Source organism: Schistocerca americana, chromosome X, assembly GCF_021461395.2.
Source record: "Schistocerca americana isolate TAMUIC-IGC-003095 chromosome X, iqSchAmer2.1, whole genome shotgun sequence".
Lineage (NCBI taxonomy): Eukaryota > Metazoa > Arthropoda > Insecta > Orthoptera > Acrididae > Schistocerca > Schistocerca americana.
In genome coordinates, this window is record NC_060130.1 from 751141522 (window position 1) to 751157624 (window position 16103).

Here is a 16103-nt window from a genome sequence, read left to right on the forward strand (position 1 = left end):
ATATATATATATATATATATATATATATATATAGTTAAGGCTCACCGGCCACTTGACCATCTTCTTCTTCTGTGCGAATGCACAAACAGTGCCCGAACTCTTACGGGAATCGTCAACGCGCCGCGAGTAATGAGTATAATGGGCGGGAGCACTACGAATGTAGTGCGGGACAATACGTTGAGAATGTGGATTTCGCGGAAGGCGTGCCAGAGATAAATCCCTGCAGTCGCGCTATCCTCTGTGTCCTCGGTGGCTCAGATGGATAGAGCGTCTGCCACGTAAGCAGGAGATCCCGGGTTCGAGTCCCGGCCGGGGCACGCCTTTTCATCTGTCCCCGTTGACGTATGTCAACGCCTGTAAGCAGCTAAGGGTGTTCATTTCATTGTAATTTCATCCTCTGTTTGTTCCTTTTATGCGATTATGTGATGTGGAATGACACGTGGGAGACATGGGCACTCTCAAAAGTAACTTTGGAGATATGGTACCACGAAAATTTATTCCGAAACTCTACGAGTGGGCTACACATGGCTTCAATATCCCATACGGATCTGACATTTAACGGAACCGCGCTCACTGAGACAAAACGAATGTATTAGTAATACACTCGAGTTACGATTACTTACTATTATACTGTACGAAAAAATTTAAAATATTTGTAGTGGAATGAAGCTCATGTGCAGTGTTTCGAAAAGATTCGTCTGATTTTACGAAATGACATCTTCTACATGTATGAAGATAGAAAAATGGGATAACTTATAACTTACTCATCGAAAGCATACGTTTACCTGGGAGCCAGTTGTATGTTGCCTGTTCATGTGATTGCCAGAGTCTCCCTGGTACAGTAGCCTGCTCGCTCGCTCCTTCATTGTTCATCGTAGCTCGGGTCGAGGTGGCGATAACACAGCAACAAACGGCATTTTTGTTTTTCTTTTCACCAGGCGTGATTCAGTTACAAATAGAGCTATTTCTGCAAAACTACGGTTCTGTAGTTATGGTACAGTGCAATAAATGACGTAGTAAATGGTAGGATTACCGGTAGCATTGGTAGCATTGATAGGGAAAGAAACATGAATGTTTGAAAGAGGAAATGTTTTTTGTTTGTTTTGGACATAAGTAGAATCGCACATCGTTCGATGTTAGTCCATTGTGTATTTCATATCCTTACAAGATGCAAAGTGCACTGTACAAGTAAGAAAAGAAAGCTGCTCTCGTAACGTCCGCGTTTTTATCTAACCAAAACAATTATTTCTGATGCAAGTACAGTTTACACGCACAAACACAAAAATTATATATAATTACTGTTGTTATTTAGTACTCAATCGAGTGTTCTTCATCATGATCAAAGGCAAGAGTTTACTGTTATAACTGATAAGTGCGATAGTTGTTTGGCAATAACAGAAACATATTTTATATGAGCTCGGCTAAGTATTGAAGCAATGTCTAATAAGCTTTTGTTTTGCATCTTTTTAAAAATGTTACATTTTTTGAGGAAATTTCGTTTTTTGCGCTATATGATAAACCTGTATTGCTTTTTTTTTTCAAAAACATCCCTCTGTTTCACGTTACAAATCAAAGATTTTCGAACAAAACCTGGCTTCAACATCGACAAATTCACATTTTAAGTAACAGACATGATAATAACTATGTAAAACAAAAATTTTCCGTAGGTTACAGAGCTCTTTATATATCCACTCTCACTTTCTAAACAGTTCATCACTTCTTGTTTCTAGGGGAACCTTGCAAGACACTGAAAGCATACATGAACAAAGCAATTAAAATAAGGAAACGCCATATAGGTATGCAACACACCTAACGTACAAGTAACGTGGTAACGATCTTAACCGGCCAAAGCTACTGGGTAAACTACCGCATTCTATACTTACTTACTGTAGTCTACGGTAGCCTACTGTGGTTTTACAACTTTAGCAAAGGGCATATAGATCTCTAGTTGCACCGCTGGCCTCCAAGGTCGCATGATCTCACGGAAAGTGATTTCTGTTTCTGGTACTTTGTGAAAGACTACGTCTATGTGCCTTGCCTTCCCACAAGTTTCAGTCAGCTGTGACCCCTCACAGCAACAGTAGCGAATGCGGTAACTGCAGACATGCTCACCGAAAGTATGAGACGAGTTTGATTATCTGCTGGATTTTTGTCGGGTGCCTGGTGGAGGGTACATAGAACATCTATGATAGGTAAACGATAGCTTCCATCATAAACGTAACTGAAGAAAAGATCAAAAGTTTGTTTGTAAATGCATGAGAAAGAGATATCATTGCAAAACGGATGGTTGTGTAAGTTAAAGTTCCCCTTGAGTAAGTTAAAATACCACCACAAGATTCTATCTTACTTCATGCGGAATCTATAGTTTTGTAAAATCGAATTAATCTTTTGAAGCGCCCTGTATTGTAACTTCTTTAATTAGTTTATTCTTTAGGATTACAGCATATTATCTGTAGTCCTAAAATGCTGACGTGTGGTTGAATGTGTTTTGAATTCGTTCCTGGACTTCCTGTATACAGCAGTTGCAGTATCGACAAAGAAGTACCAGATCGACTCGTTCCTAGTTGCTGCTTCGGCATACATTGTCTTTCCTGCCCGCCGACCGTGACCACAAATCAAAAACGTGTACACTCAAGTGCTAACTCTGCGGAGCTGCAGCTGTCACTGATCAGTTTTTTTTAATTTTTTTATTTGCTGTCAGTCATCAGTGTGCTCGACAGCTTAAAAAATCTCATTCTTAGTATCTCGCTGATGTTAGGGATAAATTAAGATGTTCCCCCACCTGTGTCGAAGGGTCACATTGATTTTATAATGCGATAGTCTGTTAATTTTTCGGTAATGGCCTCAGTTCTAAGCATATGACTTACATTCGTTTCATCGCTTTTCTTTCACAGATGTAGATCTCCTCTTTACCGGATTTCCAGGTTCATCAGGCATTTTCCCAGAATTACCCACAATGCATGGTTAGGATGGTTAGTAGGCGCCAGTTAAACTCCGTAACTCGCCTCATTGTACTCTTTTGAGATCTAAACCTGGCTTCACAAGCTCGTATCGTATCCCAAACCTGAAACTACCATAGTTTCGTGTTATACTGTGAGTGCTTTCAAGGGAAGTCGAAATTGCTTTGATAGGTCCCCTTTCAGCAGAAGGTATATTCTTTTATGAGCCGATCGTCACAATTTGACTCTTCACTTTCATCGTCCAGGTTCATGGAACTCAGAATTGTAACCTTTTTCTATAAATCTTATAGGGTCTCACCTTACGACGAAAACACGCCATCTTCAAATGCTGCAGGTCCGCTTACGTTACCGCTATCATGTAACTACCGTAATGTAGGCCCCGATGCCACATCCCAAACTCTGGAGCGGACACTGACCCTTGAGGACAACCTATCGTAATGGCCTTCGACATTTCGTGTCTTGAGCACACTAAAGATTGTTGTCTTCCGAGGAAAAAGTCTCTTAGACAGATGTTCAGCTTCTTTTGACACTGTCTCGGGTGACCAAAGAAAGGCGACTATCACAGTTATCGAAGACCCTCGTAATATCTATCATCATTGCTAGAGCGTGCGTAATGTGTGTCTGTCGTAAACTAGAAGTATTTTTGGTTCTTCCGTCTTCCTTTGTCTAGTATTTTCTAAATTGGTACTAGTGAAGGCGAAGAACTACGTTGCAATGTTCCCTCAGACATGCATGCATGTATGAGGGAACTGCCACTGCAGCGACTACAACTGTCAACAGATACAGTAAGTGTATTCGTAGTTGCGAATGTGAACCACTTTCGTCTCGATATTGGAATGACGGCAACGAAACTTTGTGTCGGAGCGGGACTCGAACCCAGCTTCGCACTTTACGTGAGAGATCACGTTAACTGCTTCGGCCACGTGAGCACAAATTACACAAACGCCCAAACTTCCATATATCTTCGTCCACGAGTCACAACCTGCTCTCTTACGTTACTTATATTTCTCTCCAGGAAGGACATATTTATTAAGAATCGAGGCCTGGTATTGGCGAATAAGTACGAAATAGCAGTGTCTGTGTGTTTAAGAAGTACAATGCAACATTCCTTCGGACTTGCATGCGTGTTAGAAAGAAAAGACATTGCAGCGACTACAGACGTAGAGAAATACAACAAATGTATATGCAAATGCGAACATGATCCGCCTTCGGCTGCATATTGGAACGACGACATTGAAAATTTGTGCCCTACCCTGACTCGAAACTGGATTTCCTGCTGTATGCCAACGGTCGCCTTTACCACTTCAACCATCCGAACACGACTCTCGTCCGTACCCAAACTTCCACTAGTCATCGTCCATATGTCACAACCTTCACATGTACGCTACGTATATTCCCGTCCAGGAAGGACATATTTATTGAGCGTCGATCTCCTGGCATTGGCGAATAAATGCGAAATAGCAGTGACTATGTTGTTAAGAAGTATGATGCACCGTTCCTTCGGACTTGTATGCATGAGTGAAGGAACAGGCACTTCAGCGACTACGGCTGCCAAGAAATACAGGAAATATATTCGCAGTTGCGAATATGAATCACCTTCGGCTGCATATTGCAATGACGACAATGAAAATTTGTGCCGGACTGGTACTTGAACCCACATATCTCGCTTTACGCGAGTAATTTTCTTAACAGATTTTTTTTCCATGACTCAGTACTTCATTATTATGTCTTCCACTTCATCTACATCTACATAGCTACTCTACAAATCACACTTGACTACCTCACAGAGGATTCATCCACCAACCTTCACAACAATTCTCTATTATTCCACTCTCGAAAAGTGCGCGGAAAAAACGAACAACTATATCTTTCCGTGCAAGCTCTGATTTCCCTTATTTTATTATGATGATCGTTTCTCCCCATGCAGGCTGGCATCAACAAAATATTTCCGCTTTCGGAGGAAAAAGTTGGCGATTGAAATTTTGTGAGAAGATCCCACCACAACGAGAAACGCCTTTGATTCAATGATGTCCACTCCAATTCGTGTATCATGTCTCTTACACTCTTCCTCTCTTTTCTTAATAACACAAAACGTGCTGCCCTTCTCTGAACTTTCTCGATGTACTCCGTTAATCCTATTTGATGGAGCAGTACTCCAAAAGAGGACGGACAAAGGTAGTGTAAGAGATCTCTTTAGTAGATCTGTTACAACTTCGAAGTGTTCTGCCAATAAAACGCAGTCTTGGGTTCGCCTTCCCCACAACACTTTCTATGTGTTCTTCCTAATTTAAGTTATTCGTAATTATAATTCATAAATATTTAGTCAAATTTACGGCCTTTAGATTTGATTAATTTACCATGTAAGCGAAGTTTAACGGATTCCTTTGAGAACTCATGCGGATGAGCTCACACTTTTCATTATTAAGAGCCAATTTCCAAAGGTCGCATCATGCAGATATCTTATCTAAATAGTTTTGGAACTAGTTTTGATCTTCTAATGACTAGACCATAAATAACAGCATCACCTGCAAACAACCTAAGACTGTTACCCCTATTGTCTCCCAAATCGTTTATATAAATAAGGAAGGGCACAGGGCCTATAACGCTACCATGGGGAACATCAGAAGTCGCTTCTGTTTTACTATACGAATTTCCGTCAATTGCTGCGAACTGTGACCTCTTTGGCTCACGAATCCAGTCGCATAACTGAGACCATATTCCATTTTGATTGCAAGCTGCTTGTGAGGAACGGTGTCAAAAGGCTTCTGAAAAGCTAGAAATACGGAATACATATGAGATCCTTTGTCGACAGCACTCAACATTTCGTGTAATGAGCTAGTTGTGTTTCACAGAAACGATATTTTTAAATCCATGTTGACTGTGTATCAACAGACCGTTCTCTTAGAGGTAATTCATAATGTTCGAACACAAACGTATGTTCCAAAATCCTGCTGCACATAGACGTTAATGATATGGGCCTGTAATTTACTAGATTACTTCTATTGCCTTTCTCGAATATTGGTGTGACCTGTGCAACATTCCAGTCGTTGGGTACGAATCTTCCGTCGAGAGAACGGTTGTATATTATAACTGCTCCAGGTGAGCCGCTACAAGGATTGTTACAAGAGTCACGTGTTCAAAACACATCTGGGTGCCCTTCCGACACTCAGGGAATTTTAATCCGGAATTATGTTGTATTATCACTCTTAGTATAGTCTGCAAATGTGAATGGGAGTTATCTGCTGACGTATACGTGGGCTGTCTGCTGTGGGTTCTCTGAATGTGGAGATGCAGTTTAACCAACCATTGTATCAAGTAGAGTGCGACTGCACTGGACCAGAGAAACGTAAGTTCCCCGCGCGTTAGCAGGCCCCGTTAGGTTGGCAAACAGCCGCTCTGCAGACTCTCTGAGCCCTTCCGGCCACCGTGTATGGACCCCCGACGAGAAGAGACGATTAGGCATTCCCTGCTGAGACTCTGGTGAGACAGACGCTCTGTGTGATGGCTCCTATAGTCATCATCGTTAGAACATATAGTCAGGTTGCATAAAATTGCTACTTTTTTTGTATCACTGATGACGGGCCAGCATTCCATATAACCGTACCATTAAGTAAAGTGAGTGATCAAGGAGTAATTTTCATGATTTAAAAATGGTTCAAATGGCTCTGAGCACTATGGGACTCAACTTTTGAGGTCATCAGTCCCCTAGAACTTAGAACTACTTAAACCTAACTAGCCTAAGGACGTCACACACATCCACGCCCGAGGAGGGATTCGAACCTGCGACCGTAGCGGTCGTGCGGTTCCAGACTGTAGTGCGTACAACCGCTCGGCCACTAAGGCCGGCTTCATGATTTAATAAAATAAAATGTTGTTACGTAGAATTCTTTGTCTCACAGCAACGTCTTATTTCCGTTACCATTCTAGTTAAGTTATTCAAACTTTCAACTTAAAGTTAACCAATATTCAGAAATTTTGTAGTGATATTTGCTCATACAAACGGTCGTAGGCATCTTTCACAAAAAATGCAGGTGCCATTTTCAAGTTGAGTATGTCTGCCAAGTCTTTGCGGAAAGCAGGTATCATGCATAAAGGCGACCCTTTAGCCTAGGATCTCGTTCAAATTAGGAACTCTTTTGTGATGCTGTGAGATTGCTAGGATGTACTATTAAATAGGTAAATTTCCACAGGTGTCACAATTCCAATTTGTGAATAATCAGCGTTGCAAATACTGCGTTGCATATACCGCGTTGCTTTGTGGTTTTATTTATGTGATTTTGGGGGCAATTTTCTTTGTGTGATATATTCATGTATTTTGGAGAATTTTAAATTACATTGGGTGTGACAGTAAATGTGTTAGGCTGCGTGTGACGACTGTGCTAGGTTGCGTGTAATTATAGTTTGCGCTTGGCTACGAAAAATAATTCGTCGTGATTCGCGTAGTCAAGGTAGGGAATTTGTTTTTCCGCGAACGAAGCTGTATTAACTACGTACATCGTGCGAAAGTATGATCCCAGGATTTAAACAAAAAAAAAAAAAAAAAAACATGGTCGCTCGAGGAACGATGCGAGGATAAATACACTACTGGCCATTAAAATTGCTACACCAAAAAGAAATGCAGATGATAAACGGGTATTCATTGGACAAATATATTACACTAGAATTGACATGTGATTACATTTTCACGCAATTTGGGTGCATATTTTCTGAGAAATCAGTACTCAGAGCAACCACTTCTGGCCGTAATAACGGCCTTGACACACCTGGGCATTGAGTCAAACAGAGCTTGGATGGCGTGTACAGGTACAGCTGCACATGCAGCTTCAACACGATACCACTGTTCAGCAAGAGCAGTGACTGGCGTATTGTGACGAGACAGTTGCTTGGCCACCATAGACCAGACGTTTTCAGCTGGTGAGAGATCTGGAGAATGTGCTGGCCAGGGCAGCAGTCGAACATTTTCTGTATCTAGAAAGGCCCGTACAAGACCTGCAACATGCGGTCGTGCATTATTCTGCTGAAATGTAGGGTTTCGCAGGGATCGAATGAAGGGTAGAGCCACGGGTCGTAACACATCTGAAATGTAACGTCCACTGTTCAAAGTGCCGTCAGTGCGAACAAGAGCTGACTGAGACGTGTAACCACTGGCATCCCATACTATCACGCCGGATGATACGCCAGTATGGCGATGACGAATACACGCTTCCAATGTGCGTTCACCGCGATGTCGCCAAACACGGATGCGACCATCATGATGCTGTAAACAGAACCTGGATTCATCCGAAAAATGACACTTTGCCATTCGTGCACCCAGGTTCGTCGTAGAGTACACCGTCGCAGGCGCTCCTGTCTGTGATGCAGCGTCAAGGGTAACCGCAGCCATGGTCTCCGAGCTGATAGTCCATGCTGCTGCAAACGTCGTCTAACTGTTCGTGCAGATGGTTGTTGTCTCGCAAACGTCCCAATCTGTTGACTCAGGGATCGAGACGTGGCTGCACGATACGTAACAGCCATGCGGATAAGATGCCTGTCATCTCGACTGCTAGTGATACGAGGTCGTTGGGATCCAGCACGGCGTTACGTATTACCTTCCCGAACCCACCGATTCCATATTCTGCTAACAGTCATTGGATCTCGACCAACGCGAGCAGCAATGTCACGATACGATAAAATGCAATCCCGATAGGCTACAATCCGATCTTTATCAAAGTCGGAAACGTGGTGGTACGCATTTCTCCTCCTTACACGAGGCATCACAACAACGTTTCACCGGGCAACGCCGGTCAACTGCTGTTTGTGTATGAGAAATCGGTTGGAAACTTTCCTCATGTCAGCACGTTGTAGGAGTAGCCACCGGCGCCAAGCTTGTGTGAATGCTCTGAAAAGCTAATCATTTGCATATCACAGCATCTTCTTCCAGTCGGTTAAATTTCGCGTCTGTAGCACGTCATCTTCGTGGTGTAGCAATTTTAATGGCCAGTAGTGTATGTCAGGCGCAGAGGAAGGTCAGGTAGCCGCAGATAGAGAGGAGATAGGCGCGGGTGAGACAAGCAACGGGATTATCCCCGATTTCAGTTACGCTGCGGTAATGCTGAACTTAGAAAATGTGCAGGCTATCTCCCCGACTGGTAGCGGGACTTCGGTCCCAAGCGCGAGCGCGCACGAAACCGAGACAATAGGGAGTAGACAAAGTACGTCGGGTTATACAAACCCGAATAACATGTGGATGGCTGAATTGGTCAGGATGATGAAAGAAAGTATGGCGAAACAGGAAGAAAATAATACGAAATTAAACTCAAAACTCGAGGAGTTTTTGTGTGAAGTAGACACGGAAATAAACTCAAAACTCGAGGGCATCATGACCGGAGTAACTACGAGACTTGAAGACAATAAGGCGCTACTTGAAGAGGTTCGAAAGGACGCTGTAAACGAGGTCAAGAAAAAATTTGAAGTAGTAGGTAGTAGATTAAGCGCTGTCGAAAAAGAACAGAAAAGAGTTCAGGTCGAAATAAAACGGGGAGAAAAATTAGAAAAGGGACTCCAGACGTTAACAGAAATGTGTAATAGCGAAAAGCAAAAGGTGATAAAACGGATAAAAGCAGTCGAAGAAACTCGAGAAAAGATAGATGCAAACACTAGGGCAATCGTGGAACTTGAGGGAAAAGTAGATGCGGTAAAAGTGCAAAATAGGGAGGAAATAAAGAAGGTGAAAGAAGAGTTAGAAAAACTCGCGGAAAAAGTTGCAGATATTACAATATCGGAGAGAAGTGAGAATGCTTCGTTGCTGAATGCAATAGGTAATGAAGAATTCAATTTATTAAGGAGATTTCAGAAAGGCCAATGCGAGGTCAACAGGCGACAACGTGATACTACAAACGAGGTATGCGTACGCGTGGCTTACGTGTAGAACCTTCTCGCGTGCGGAACCGAAAAGGGAAACCACGTGCCAAAGGCGCACAAGACAGTAGCGAGGGATGTGGTTCTGGACATGAGGAGGACCACGAAGAAATTAGCGGGTGTAGGGATATAGGGAAATGGGAAGGACACAAAAATCCATGCGCAGGTTCGTTCAGGAGGGAAGCGGAAGGGGCTGACAGAAACCTTTTCTCTCTGTGCGAAAATTCGAAGTCTTCCGCAACTCGGTGAACGGGATACGCCCACGTGCTTGGCTTGAACAATACCAGTTCTGTCTACCACCCAACTGGCCGGATGAATATAAAATAGAGTTTATGTGTGGGCATCTCGAAACCGCTTTGCGAATGAGATCTGTAGCGAGCATGTGCACGACGGTACGCGAGTTTCAGCCCGAGTTTCTCCCGGCCTATTGGTCCGAGTCGGAGCAAGATCGGGTAAAGCATAAGATAATGATGTTACCAAAATTAAACCAATCTGGTTTTGCGCGTCCTGCGCGACTGTTCGAACTCAGGCCAATGTCAATATTTTGTATTCCCCCTTCGTAGTCAGATATTTCCATACATAATCTTTAAATCCGTACGTAAACCTCGCCTGCACATCGGCAATAGCTTCTTACTTTTCCACTTGCAGCTTATATTCTTGCTTTATATACCGAGCGGGGTGGCGCAGTGGTTAGACACTGGACTCGCATTCGGGAGGACGACGGTTCAATCCCGCGTCCGGCCATCCTGATTTAGGTTTTCCGTGATTTCCCTAAATCACTCCAGGCAAATGCCGGGATGGTTCCTCTGAAAGGGCACGGCCGACTTCCTTCCCCATCCTTCCCTAATCCGATGAGACCGATGACCACGCTGTCTGGTCTCCTTCCCCAAACCAACCAACCAACCATCTTGCTTTATAGCAGTTGTCTTCTCCATATACTCCAGTCTCCTTTTCTTTACTTCGAGTTCCTCCATTTCCAGTTTTCGTTTCCGTACGCTTGGAGTAATTTCTTTAATGGGGAATGGTTTAAGTCTGTTTGATACATTAGTCCTTTTTCTTAAGACTTGGAGTATAACATTATTTGTACGAATCAGTCCCAATTCGGCGATATCTACAGGGTGTTACAAAAAGGTACGGCCAAACTTTCAGGAAACAGTCCTCACACACAAAGAAAGAAAGTATGTTATGTGGACATGTGTCCGGAAACGCTTACTTTCCATGTTAGAACTCATTTTATTACTTCTCTTCAAATCACAGTAATCATGGAATGGAAGCACACAGCAACAGAACGTACCAGCGTGACTTCAAACACTTTGTTACAGGAAATGTTCAAAATGTCCTCCGTTAGCGAGGATACATGCATCCACCCTCTGTCGCATGGAACCCCTGATGCGCTGATGCAGCCCTGGAGAATGGCGTATTGTATCACAGCCGTCCACAATACGAGCACGAAGAGTCTCTACATTTGGTACCGGGGTTGCGTAGACAAGAGCTTTCAAATGCCCCCATAAATGAAAGTCAAGAGAGCTGAGGTCAGGAGAGCGTGGAGGCCATGGAATTGGTCCGCCTCTACCAATCCATCGGTCACCGAATCTGTTGTTGAGAAGCGTACGAACACTTCGACTGAAATGTGCAGGAGCTCCATCGTGCATGAACCACATGTTGTGTCGTACTTGTAAAGACACATGTTCTAGCAGCACAGGTAGAGTATCCCGTATGAAATCATGATAACGTGCTCCATTGAGCGTAGGTGGAAGAACCTACTGACGAAACTAAAATGAGCTCTAACATGGAAATTAAGCATTTCCGGACACATGTCCACATAACATCTTTTCTTTATTTATGTGTGAGGAATGTTTCCTGAAAGTCTGGCCGTACCTTTTTGTAACACCCTGTATATCGGACGGTATTGTGGAGAACAGGGTTCTAGACTGAGAAGAATAAGTTTCTCCTGCTTTAACATAACACCTCTGCGTAATACTTATATTGTCTTTGTTTGAGTCAGAGTAATGAATCTCCACGTAGTTTACAGGTAGATAATTAAAACTGTATGCAGACAGAGCATAATTTATAAACTTTTCTCGGTATTGAGAGTCCGGCAGACTTACTTGCACATCAGTCAATTTTCGGGTTGTCCTATTACACCAGTAGACAAATTGTAGAAAGTTGTTAAGCACCACACAGCAACTGTTCTGTAAATTATTAGTTAGCTGACACCACATGGATGCAATTACCACAGAGTAAAGTGGAGCTCATTGTAAATACTGCTTGTTGGTGTCTAATACACTTAAACAGCTTTGCACTGGGTCGAACACACGATCCATTCGGTAGTTGTATATTGTGGCCTCCAGCCTAGTAATGGCATGCTCTTAGCCAAAGAAGACCTCAAATTTTCCAGCAGTCGCGTGTCTGGACACTTTATAAAATCTATAAGAGGCTTACCTATAACTTTGTTTACTCCTGGACTTGTGATTTGACATATAAATTTGTTATATACCTTTATCCTACAATTGGAGCTCATCCAAGTTAAACAGTCTATTCCAGCTGAGGCCGCACATAAAGAAAAAGTGAGGGCGGAGGTCGCGAAGATGCTCGAACAGGACGTAATTGAACGCGCCGTGAGTTCTTACAACTCACCGCTTTTAGTGGTACCGAAAAAGGATGAATCGGTGAGATTGGTGCTCAATTCTCGGCAAATCAACACGGTTATTAAAACAGAAAGAGACAGACCGGAGAGCATGGAAGAATTATTGCAACATTTCCATGGAGTGAAGGGATTAACCTCCATTGATATGAGAGCCAGATACTGGCAAATCGTGTTGCATCCAGAGTGTAGGCAGTATATCGCATTTTTGTGTAATGGGAACTGCTATCAATTTAAACGGCTTCCTTTCGGACTGAATGTTTCTGCATCAGCGTTCATACGAGGCCTGAACAGCATCCTTTCTGAGGACCTACGTGAGAGGATTACAATATACATTGACGATGTGCTGATAACAGAAAAATCCTGGGAAGAACACAACGAGATGTTGAACCGCTTATTAAATGCTTTTGAACGAGCCGGTATAACAGTGAACCTATCGAATCCTGCCTCGGGCATGGGTGTGTGTGATGTCCTTAGGTTAGTTAGGTTTAAGTAGTTCTAAGTTCTAGGGGACTTATGACCTAAGATGTTGAGTCCCATGGTGCTCAGAGCCATTTGAACCATTTTTGAACAGTGAACCTAGATAAATCTCAATTTGGGCGTAAGAGAATGAAGTTTCTAGGTCACATAGTTTCGGTGGACGGCATACAGCCCGACCCCGAGAGAATTAAAGCGGTTGCTGAATTTCCAAGGCCAACAACGAAGAGGCAGCTAAGAAGATTCTTAGGAGTCGCAAATTTTTTCAAGAAATTTGTGAACTTAAGCGTCCTGGCCACGCCACGTCTCTCCGCGCTAACGGTAAAGAATACGGTTTGGTATTGGGACGCTCAAGCACAGGACGAATTCGAAAGGTTGAAGGAGGCATTAGTAAATGCACCTATTCTCGCACACCCAGACTTGAGTCGCAAGTTGTACCTCATGACGGACGGTTCGGCGAACGGCATTGGTGCGGTTCTGATTCAAGGAGAAGACGCTAACGATTCGTCGACCTGGAAGCCCGTTTCTTTCGCAAGCTGAGTACTGTCGCGAGCAGAAAGAAACTATTCAGTCACGGAACTCGAGGGGCTGGCAGTTGTCTGGGCGTTCTGTAAATTTAGATACTTCTTATACGAAAGGAACACGAAAGTATTTACCGATCATCGGGCACTACAATTACTGATGTCGGCAAAGTTGGCCCACGGCAGGTTATCTCGCTGGGCGCTTTACCTACAAGAATGCAACTTTACAATGGAGTATATACCAGGGGAAAAGAACCTGATTGCAGACGCTCTCTCCCGGGCACCGGTAGGCCTAAGAAACAGAGTAGACGGTGAACTGGGCGTTTTGTAGCTGAAAAATGTCACCTTCGAAAACTTCGTGACAATGTCACTAGAGAATGTCGGTCGCGGACAAGGATCCCATACTCAAAGAAGTGAAGGAAAGGTGGAGGGACAGAAATCAAGCTGTAATTCGTCAATATTATAGGGTAGAAAAAGGAATTCTTTTCCGGAAACGGTGCATAGAAGACCCGCGTTGGCTAGTGGTAATAAATGATCAATAAACTAGTGTGGTACACCCGCCTAAGCTAGGGACACTTAGGAGCGCGGAAGAGCTTTCAGAAGCTACGCGAGGCGTGCTATTTTAATAACATGCTAAAAGGAATACAGCGGGTGATCAGTGTGTGTAAGCCGTGTCAAAGGACCAAGTCACCCACCACATCTTTCGCCGCTCCGATGTACCCGATAATTCCAAACGGGTTGCGAGAAGTCGCTGCGGTGGACTTGTTCGGGCCAATAACTCGGACGAAGTCTGGCTACGCGTACGTTCTCGTAGCTGTGGAACCAACATCAAAATCTGTCTGCTTCACTCCGCTGAGGAAAGCAACGGGGAAAACGGTGACGGCGGCATTTGTAAACGATTTCGTGCGAGAGGTCGGGCCGGTCAAACGGGTAATCTCGCACAACGAGCCGCAATTCCGTTCTTAACATTGGTTGCAGATGTTAAAGCGGAGAAAAATGAAGGCGAACATTATCTCGCTGTTACACCCATCGTCTAGCCCCGCAGAATGCGTCATGAAAGAGTTAGGGCGGCTATGTAGGCTATACTGTTGCCGCAAGCACAATACGTGGGACGTGCATATAAAGGCATTCGAAGAAATTCTGAACGAGCTGCCGAATGCGACAACGATGTTACCACCGGTATTAGTACTGAAAAATATGGAGCCTCCGAAACGAATCAAAGAACTGGTAGCGTGGCCAAAGGATAGACAACTCCGACACAAGGAGATCATAGACATAGCTTTGAAGAACATAAAGTGTGCTGCCGAAATAAGACAGAAGACATACCAAAAGGAAGTAGGAAAAATCGACTTCTATATTGGACAAAAGGTGTGGGTTCGATCACACAAGCTATCAAACAAGGGAAAAATGATCTGCAAATTATTCCTTAGCCTTTACAGTGAACCTTGCCGAGTGTGCCGTATCCCTCACCCCAATGCTATCGAAGTCCATGCCCTACGGACAAAGAAATCGAGAGGGCTGCCTCACGTATCCAACGTTAAGCCCCTCATAGAATAGCAAACAGTGTATCAATGTACAACTTATGTAACATAGGTCAGTAGCGTTACTTTGTAGATTAAATATCACTCATAGATTTTGTGTGCCTAGTATGATATTGTATAATTTCAACAAGGCAGTGTAAGTCGCCTATACTAGAGTCAAAATGGCAATAACAAGATTTAAAAGGAAGATTTAATAGCAGAAGAAAAGACAATACATTTTGTGGGGAGACTTTATGTTGCAGCAAATGAGTCTTCAACAGGGCGAAGAGGAAGGAAGTAAGACGCCACATGAAGCGTGCCAGGGGCACGGAAAGGAAAAACAAAAATAAGGAAGCAAGAGGAGTAAATTACCCTATAAATTAAGGTTCTAGAATACATGGAAGACATTGAAGAGGGTACTTTGTGGTAATGGTAGTTCTGTGCTTATATTTATTAATGTAGCATTGACGTAGTCTGTAATCAGTTAATATGCATAGCAGAAATTCTGTATGTTTTATGTATTAAGTGTAAAAGTAGCTAGAAATGAATAGTTATGCATGCGGAAAATGTGACGTCACCAAGAATGCTTTCAGAGTAGTTAGTCAAGATGGCCTGTGTGTGTTGCGTATATGTGTAAAAGAATGTGAAATTTGAGGCGTGAATGACACGAGAGTGTAAAGAAATGAGTGGGTTCTTCTCATACTCGATATTCTAGCTTCCTAATCAGTGTTGATAGAATACACAAAGCATTGATAAACGGTTCATGGAATTATAGTTCAATTTATTTCTTGTCTACCATTAAGGGGGGTAGGACGTCAAAGGGGCCGACTTGGAGCAGGAGAGGCATCACAGGACATTTTAATTTCTAGTTTCTATACTTTTACAAATAAATTCATAAAACTTTGTCAGCATCAGCAGGAAAGATTCAGGATTCACACTCATTGCAGTGGAAGTTCTAAAACATAACAAAATAAATTTTTTACGTGTGAAATTTCATCATTTTTTCACTTACTAATGGCTGCATTTGTAGCTATAGGTACACTTTTCTTCATAAGTTAGAGAGATTCTTCGATGAATTTTTCAC

General features: G+C 43.1%; 1 non-coding gene across 1 annotated transcript; it reads left to right on the forward strand.

Annotated features, from left to right (window-relative positions):
- The first annotated feature begins 243 nt into the window (after positions 1–243).
- Trnat-cgu lies at positions 244–317 on the forward strand. Its single transcript has one exon. It is a non-coding gene; the product is annotated as a tRNA-Thr (tRNA).
- The last annotated feature ends 15786 nt before the right edge of the window (positions 318–16103 follow it).